Consider the following 9372-nt stretch of genomic DNA (forward strand, 5'->3'; position numbering starts at 1 on the left):
TTGTATGAAGAGTATGTTAAAAATGGTAGTCATTCTTCTAATGCAAGACATTCACACCAAACACATTCTTCATATGGAGGAAGAAACTCAAAGATGCCTCAGTCACTGTATGTATGTGAAGTAAGTTTATTTTATCTAACTTTCATAGTTTCATACCATACTTTAAGTTTAAATAATTTTTAATTTATTTATTTTCATTTGTGGTAGGAGATTGAAGAGTACGAAAGTCAAACAATTAATGTTGCGGGAACATCTGATCTTGATGATTATTTAGCCGAGCAAAGGCTTCCGCCAATATGTGGTTTTGATATATTAGCTTTTTGGAAGGAGAGAAGTCGAAGATGTCCCGATCTTGCAAAAATGGCTTGTGATATATTAAGCATTCCAATAACCACTGTGGCATCGGAATCTGCTTTTAGCATTGGTGCTAGAGTTTTGAACAAGTATAGAAGCTCTTTGAAAGATGACACGGTTCAAGCTCTCATGTGCTCACGTAGTTGGTTGCATGGTTTTGTAGGTATGAAATTTAATTTCAGGATAACGACTTATTGATTTTAGAATGAGACACTAGCTAAATTATATGATATGTTATTCTTTGTAGAATATGACAGTGACAATGATGAAGATGAAGATAAGAAAGAAGTCATTAGTTCAGAAGGACCAAATCAATGATAGTGAACAAATGTATGTTTATCAAATTCAAAGTTAGTTTACTAGTATACTTTAAATTTTCACCATACTGTTAATGTATAATGTATTATGACTACTACTTGTGATATATTATATATTACTGTTATTTTCAATTTTGGGTGCTTGAAACTAAAGCCAAACATACACTGAAAAAGATGCTAGGATCCTTCTTTAGCCAAAATACATTTTCTCAAGAAAATAAGATTGGTGTTGTAAATATGAAAATGTTATATTAGATCATTAAGAATGATATAGTTAAGAGAATAGTAAGGGAAGGTATCTTCTATTGGGAGAATTTATTCTAAGGTAATTTCGGTACGTGATTGAAACCTATAAAAGCATCCTTAAATTGCATTTATTCATATACCATAATAAATGTTTTTTACCATTTTATTTTCACTTAGTAAAGTCATGCAGGAAAATTAGAAACTAATGCAGCTAATTTAGTTTCAAGCATGCAAAAATCTCAACCAAGTACTATATTACTGACTTAATGACTTTTCATGCAGGAGAATTGGAAACTAATGGAGCAGCTAATGTAACTGATGTTATTTTTGTTTAGTAATGCAATTGATGTTATTTTTGTTTAGTAATGCTGGATGGAACTTCTTTGGAGTTAGAAAATTTAATTTCCTTTTTAAATGTATTAATTGATACTATGTTAATGTGGATCTAAATATTTATTATGAAACACATACATTATTACTGCAAAAGTAATATAATGTGGTTCACTTTGTCTAAATTTATGATTGATATGATACAATCAAAGTATGGTGTATATTATGGTATCATGTCATTTTTTTTTTAAAATCACTTTTTAATTTTAAAAATATAAATTTAAATATAAACCGGGCTGGCCCGAAAAACCGTAGCCCGTAAAGGGCCGGGCTTGGTCAACCAAATTGTGGCCCGTTTATAAATCGGGCCTTTTAGCCCGGCCCGCACAAAGCCCGAGCCCGTCATGGGCCAGCCCGTCACGGGCCGGGTAGCCCGTTTTGACAGCTCTAGTTTTATAGACTCTAAACGCACTTACCATAGTCTACATGTGTTATAGACTTACAATTACTATGTCTGTATAAACCATAAAGGTTTGAATGTAATGATTGTGATCATGCCTGTGTTCTAATTGTAGTATTAGTGAAAATACTCTGGGGATGTTTTACTTTTAAATTGAGTCAAATTATGCTTTAAAATGTTTATTGGGTAAGATCGAAAGCCGTCCATATCAAAGATAGACTTGATTATTATTTAACCAAGCAAAAGAAACAAAAGCGATTTGGTTGGTTAAATAGGAATCATTAACATTTTTAGAAAATGATTTTGAAACTATTTTCGGACGGGTTTGTAGGTTTGAAATCCGACTCTTGGTCAAAAGCCAAGAGTCTCTTTAAGTTAATCTTTCCAAGTAAAATCACTTTTCTGTTAAGTCAAAACTATCAATTTCTTAAAAATAGATTTACTGCTTTAACGCGGAAGGCGGCCTTTATATGTGACAATAAAGGAAGTTAAATTAAAGAGTAAATTTGGTTCTTAGTAGCCAAAAGCTACAAGTTCCTGTTAAATTGATTCTTTGCTACAAATAGAGAATACTTCCCCATGAGTCGTTTCACTGATGCATGTCTAGAACATAGTCTGGTTTCATGATTTATATTCCAACCTATCGCTCTAATCTGTTATTCACTTTGCGCACTCACCTTGTTGCACTCACAACAATATTACTGTTCACCTTAGATAAGCATCTTAACAATAGTGTCGATAGATTGACAATTGGTCTCTGTGGTTCGATAATCTTATATATTACTTCCATAGGTTGTGCACTTGCAGTACTATATTTAGGCTATACGTTACAGACCCATCAAGTTTTTGGCGCCGTTGCCAGGGACCAACTTCGTCAAATTTCGTACCCTATTGTTATCCCGTTTAGACTAAGGCTATTCTAGCCGGTAGATGCGTAGAAACCGTAGCACCGATAACCTATTAAACCCTTTAGTGGAACATGAACGTTACGCCCGAGCACGTCTGTTTATCCTTAAATTAAGGAAAGCTATGGCTGAAGACCGTAACCAAAGACCGCTTAAAGAGTTTGCTCAACCATCTAATGAGGAGCCCAATTCCAGTATCGTAAACCCCACTATAACAACCAATAATTTCGAACTTAAGCCCTCATTACTTCAACTAGTTCAACAAAACCAATTCGCTGGTCTCACTACAGAGAACCCGATTCAACACCTAAAAGTGTTTATCCAGTTAGCCGACACCCTTAAGGCAAATGGAGCCACACTTGAAGCCATCCGCTTAAGATTGTTTCCTTTCTCCCTTAGAGGTAAAGCCCATGACTGGTTAGACGCCCTTCCACCCAACTCAATAACAACTTGGGAAGACCTTAGGAGAGCCTTTCTTGCCACATATTTCCCACCGAGTAAGACCGTTGTCCTTAGGAACCTGATCACCAGTTTCACTTAAAACCCGGGCGAATCACTCTTTGATGCCTGGGAAAGATATAAAGAACTTTTGAGAGCCTGTCCGCACCATGGCCTAGAGCAATGGTTAATCATACACACATTTTATAATGGACTCCATTACAACAAGAAAATGTCTATTTTTGCTGCCGCTGGCGGAGCGTTAATGAACAAACCTTATCCCGACGCTTGTGCCCTGATAGAGGACATGGCCCAAAACCATGCCTAATGGGGGATAAAACGAGCAAAGGTAGAGAAAAAGGAGAGCCATTAAGGAAAGCATGACATAAGTTGCATGGACATGATGAATGCTAAGATGGACGCTCTGGCCTTGAAAGTCGAAAACATGTCTCAAAACCCTGCCACAGTGGCAGCAATCCAATCGGAGTGCAAGCTCTGTGGAATTCAGGGACATCAAACCGTTGATTGTAACCTTTTGAACGATTCTGGCTCAGACCAAGTTAACTATACCCAAGGAAATCCTTTCTCGAACACATACAATCATGGATGGTGGAATCACCCGAATTTCTCCTACAAGAACAAAAATCCTATCCAAAATTCCGGATCTTCGAGACCCCAAGGATTCCAAACACAAAATAGAACCAACCTATGCAAGTTGTGCCACCAAGACCTAACCTTAAAGAATCCATAAACACCTTTATCCAAAGTCAAACTCAGCAAAATAAGGAGTTTATGAACCAACACATTCACACAAACGAGTTAGTTACTCAACTGGAAACCAAGTTTGACCAGATGATGACCCACACCAAAATGCTTGAAACCCAGATTTCACAAGTAGCTCAAACTACCTCTGCACAAGTTGTACCTGGAGGATAATTCCCTGGACAAACCCAACCTAATCCCAAAGGAACAGCAAATTCTATCACCCTAAGAAGTGGAACCGCTTACGAAGGACCTAAAAATCCTAACCTAAGCTCATCGGAAAAACCTAAGGAAGAAGCTGAACCTAAAGACCAGGAAGAGGAGCCAGAGAAACCCGAAAAGAAATCAAAACCAGAGGTAGAAAATCGCACACCATAACCTTACAAACCACCCATCCCATTTCCACAAAGATTGAAAAACACCAAAATGGAAAACCAATTCCAAAAGTTCATTAAGTTAATAGAGAAACTCCACGTAGAAATCCCTTTTACCGAAGCAATAACCCAGATACCATCATATGCTAAGTTCTTGAAGGATATTTTGTCCAACAAACGACGACTCGACGATCCCAAACCTTTAGAATGTCATTCCATATCCGAGAATAAACTTGCCAAGAAAGACAAAGATCCTGGAAGTTTCTCCATCCCTTGCGTCCTAGGAAATCATATGATAGACAAAGCATTTTTAGACCTAGGAGCGAGCATAAGTCTGATGCCCTTGGCTGTCTGTAAGAGGTAAAAACTAGGAGAGCTTCAACCTACTAAGATGTCGTTACAACTAGTTGATAGATCCGTTAAATACCCCATGGGTATTCTGGAAGACATACATGTCAAGATTGGTCAGTTATACATTCTGACCGATTTCGTAGTTATGGATATCAAAGAAGATGATGACATCCCAATCCTTCTAGGAAGACCATTCTTATCGATCGCCGGAGCTATAATAGATGTTAAGAAAGGGAAGCTTACTTTTGAGGTAGGAGATGAAAAGATCGAGTTCATTCTATCAAAATTCCCAATGGCACCAGTGATCGGAGATGCGTGTTATGCCATCGACGTCATCGATGAGTGCGTACATGAGCTCAACGATTCCTTAATCAGATTACCTTCTACCCCCATTTTAGAGGATGACAGATTCAAGAGTATGGAACCTTACATTGACGAAAACCTTTTAGAATGCTTAGCACTTACCCCTGACCCTATGCCGTGCACCAAGAAGCCTACCATAGAACTTAAAGAACTACCCAAGAATCTAAGATATGAGTTTTTGGATGAGGAGATGAATCGACCTGTCATAATAAGCGCTACCCTGATCCAAACCGAAACAAACCAACTCTTAGATACCTTGCGAAGATATCCCTCAGCTTTAGGATACAAAGTCTCTGATTTAAAAGGAATAAGTCCGTCCGTATGCATGCATCAGATTCTGCTAGAGGAAAATTCGAAAACCTCAAGAGAGCATCAGAGAAGAATAAACCCTATCATGAGTGATGTAGTAAAGAAAGAGGTCCTTAAGTTGTTAGAAGCAGGCATCATTTACCATATTTCAGATAGTGAGTGGGTAAGCCCCGTCCATGTGGTACCAAAGAAAGGAGGTATCACTGTTGTGGAAAATGAGAAAGGTGAGCATGTAGCAAAGAGGAACGAAGGAGGATGGCGCATGTGTATAGATTACAGAAAACTGAACAAGGCGACTAGGAAAGACCATTTCCCTCTTCCATTTATAGATCAGATGCTTGAGCGTCTAGCTAGATACTCGTATTTCTGTTATCTTGATGGATACTCTGGATTTTTCCAAATCCCTATTCACCCTGAGGATCAAGAGAAAACTACACTTACTTGCCCTTATGGAACATTCGCTTACAGACGAATGCCCTTTGGGCTCTGTAATGCGCCAGCCACTTTCCAACGCTGTATGATGTCGATTTTCGCTGACTATCTCGATGGAATTATGGAGGTATTTATGGATGATTTTTCGGTGTGCGGATTTGAATTTAATAACTTCCTGTCGAATCTAGAGAAAATCTTAGAAAGATGTGTGGAAGTAAATCTTGTGCTGAATTAGGAGAAGTGTCATTTCATGGTGAACGAAGGGATAGTTTTAGGACACATCATCTCCGAGAGAGGCATAGAAGTTGACAAGGCCAAGATAGAAGTGATAGAAAACCTAAACCCACCTAAGACAGTTAGGGAAGTAAGAAGTTTTCTAGGTCACGCTGGATTCTACCGACGCTTCATCAAGAATTTTTCTGGAATAACTAAACCCTTAACAAACCTGTTGATGAAAGATGTCGAGTTTGAATTTGATCAAAAATGTCTTAAGGCCTTTGAAGTTTTAAAGCAAGCACTGATTTCAGCACCCATCATACAACCCCCTGATTGAACGCAACCCTTTGAAATCATGTGTGATGCAAGCGATTTCGCTGTAGGAGCCGTATTAGGGCAAAGAAAAGATAAGAAACTCCATGTCATCTACTATGCTAGTAGAACCCTAGACGCTGCCCAGCTTAATTATACAACCACATAAAAGGAATTGCTAGTCGTTGTGTTTGCTATCGATAAGTTCTGGTCCTATTTAGTAGGAGCCAAGATAATAGTATACACTGACCATGCTGCAATCCGATACCTGTTAAGTTAGAAGGATGCTAAGCCTAGATTGCTCAGATGGGTTCTCCTACTCCAAGAATTTGACCTTGATATTAAAGATAAAAAGGGAACAGAAAACTAAGTAGCTGACCACCTCTCTAGGTTAGAACATCTTAAACCCGAACTAATACCTATAGATGATCACTCCACCTATGAAAGACTGGTAGCTGGGATGAATACTATTGAGAATGATACCCTACATACCCTTGGAAAAGAAACCTTTGAGGAGATCTCAACCTTGAGTAGCGCACCATGGTATGCAGATATTATAAACTATCTGGCCGCTGATATCATACCCCCTGACCTAAGTTACCAACAGAAGAAGTTTTTCAGCGATGTTAAACACTTATTCTGGGACAAACCCCTCCTTTTTAAAAGAGGAATAGATAATATCTTCAGACGATGTGTTCCAGAAGAAGAAGTAGGTAAAGTCATTGAACACTGCCAAGCTGCACCTTATGGTGGACATGCAAGCACGTCTAAGACATGCGCTAAGATCTTCCAAGCTGGTCTTTATTGGCCTACAGTTTGGCGCGATGTCCACACTTACATTTCAAGATGTGACTGATGCCAATGCACTGGGAACATCTCAAGACGTGACGAAATGCCTTTGAGTAACATCCAAGAAGTATAATTATTCGATGTTTGGGGTATTGATTTCATGGGACCTTTCCCTTCCTCAATGGGTAACAAGTACATCCTAGTAGCTGTTGACTATGCCTCAAAGTGAATCGAAGCTGTTGCATCGCCCACAAACGATACCAAGGTGGTTGTCAAACTACTCAAGAATATCATTTTCCCTAGGTTTGGAACCCCGAGGTTAGTCATAAGTGATGGAGGATCACACTTTATATCTAGGATATTTGACAAGTTTCTAAGTAAGTACGGAGTAAAACATAGAGTAGCAACGCCATATCACCCGCAAACCAGTGGGCAAGTGGAAGTGTCGAATAGGGAAATTAAGCAGATCTTAGAGAAAACTGTATCATTGTCTAGAAAATATTGGTTTGCAAAACTCAGAGATGCTCTATGGGCCTACCGAACGGCCTATAAAACCCCTATTAGAACAACCCCTTATCAATTGGTCTACGGAAAGTCCTGTCATTTACCTTTTGAATTAGAACATAAGGCCTATTGGGCAATTAAAACCTTGAACTTAGATTACTTGAAGGCCGGGGAGAAACGAATTCTGGATATCCATAAGTTGGAAGAACTCCACTTAAATGCGTACGAGAATGCCATCATTTATAAGGAAAGAACCAAGATATGGCATGCCAAGAAGATCATAAAGAAAAACTTCAACATTGGCGATCCAGTCCTCCTATTCAATTCAAGACTACGTCTCTTCCCTGGTAAGCTTCGCTCACGATTGACAGGTCCATTTGAAGTTTCAAAAGTTCTACGGTCAGGAGCAGTAGAAATTAAGAACGATTCATGTACCCCATTTATGGTAAATGGACAAACACTGAAGCTATACAAAGGGGGCGATCAGCCCGTTGATTACTCTAGTCATATTCTGATAGACCCTCCGATACCTACATGAAGTAAGATCTAACCATCAAGCTAATGACGTTAAACGAGCGCTGCATGGGAGGCAACCCATGGTTTATTTTCCCTTTTATTTTTGTTTTTTGTTTTTAGTACTTATATATATTATCTGAACTAATTTCTCGTGTTATCTGATTTTCAGGATGAATTACCTCAACGATATGGTTGTGATTTTCAGGGATGAGGCGCAGAGAGCCCGATCAGAGCTGCATTTTCCCACTAGGTACCCCGATCAGAGCTGCATGGGAGCACTTGGGATTGAGCCAAGTATCAGGTATCTGTGCAACCAACTTGGCTAGAATGGTTATGCTGACGATGTCCACAAGACCTACAGGAACCTTACTTTAGAGTTCCTCAGCTCCTTAGACTATAACCAATGGGTGGGTGAAGGAGATGACCGAGGACGAATTAATTTCCCGATGTTTGGCACTGAGTACACCCTAACCATCAAGGAGTTTGGGGATCTACTTGGTTTCCAAACTGGACTGACTGCCGTTACTGAGATGCCACTAAATTACTTTCTGAGCAAAGATATTGACAAGTTTTTGCAGGATATTACTTATGGAGCTAGCCTTGACCCTTCTGCCCAGCTGTCGAGGAAGATCCATAACCCAGCTTTCCGGTACTTCGAGATGATTCTCTGCCACACTTTCTTTGGGAGGAGCTATGGTGACCACCTATATCGTGCTAGCCAGTCCAGACCCATCTCTAGTGGAGGTTTCCTGATAGAGAGCTTAGACCAGACCGCCAGATCCACCGCAGGTTTCATACATTCCGGAGGGAATAAGACACAGATAGCTTCTGCTCTAGGCTTGGACAGGATGTTATTTCAGCTGACTCCTTACTGTGGATACACCATTCTGGATCTAGACTTCTGTATGGACCGTGGGCTCATGAGGAGAGCCTCCTTCCATCCTTATCAGCATAGGTTGCTCATAGACGATCAGACAGTTTACACCTTTACCCTTCCTGACGCCCTGATGACGTGTGTGTCCAACCCTGCCAACTGGAATTATTCTCTGGAGGGTTGGGGCGAGACTTCCTATTCTACACCCGAGGACACCATCTCTGAGTACACCCCTGGCCCTGAGGACCCGATTCTAGAGTACACACTAAAGGATTCGACTCCAGAGTACACCCCTAGTCCTGAGTACACACCCGGACCCGAGGTTGTACACACTACTATTTTCACTAACAACCTCAACTTGCAGGAACCTGACGTCCGCACTCTACTGATCGCCATACGCACCGAGATAGCCACGCTTCGCGGTGAGGTAGCCGATCTTCATCTTCAGTTAGAGCTGAATGATGCCTCCTTTGCTGGTGAGTTAGATGACCTAGCTCACGAGGTGGCAAAGATGCGACGC

The 9372-nt window shown here is 40.1% G+C and overlaps 1 long non-coding RNA gene and 1 other non-coding gene across 2 annotated transcripts; one reads left to right on the forward strand and one right to left on the reverse strand.

The window, feature by feature from the left end:
• The first annotated feature begins 259 nt into the window (after positions 1-259).
• Positions 260-1378, forward strand: LOC131617042 (uncharacterized). The gene is made up of 3 exons (XR_009288402.1): positions 260-517; positions 602-684; positions 1200-1378. It is a non-coding gene; the product is annotated as an uncharacterized LOC131617042 (long non-coding RNA).
• Positions 1379-3120: 1742 nt separating this feature from the next.
• LOC131621180 (small nucleolar RNA R71) lies at positions 3121-3227 on the reverse strand. The gene has a single exon (XR_009289507.1). It is a non-coding gene; the product is annotated as a small nucleolar RNA R71 (small nucleolar RNA).
• Positions 3228-9372: the final 6145 nt, after the last annotated feature.

Source organism: Vicia villosa, linkage group LG7 (genome assembly GCF_029867415.1).
Source record: "Vicia villosa cultivar HV-30 ecotype Madison, WI linkage group LG7, Vvil1.0, whole genome shotgun sequence".
NCBI classification, from domain to species: Eukaryota; Viridiplantae; Streptophyta; class Magnoliopsida; order Fabales; family Fabaceae; genus Vicia; species Vicia villosa.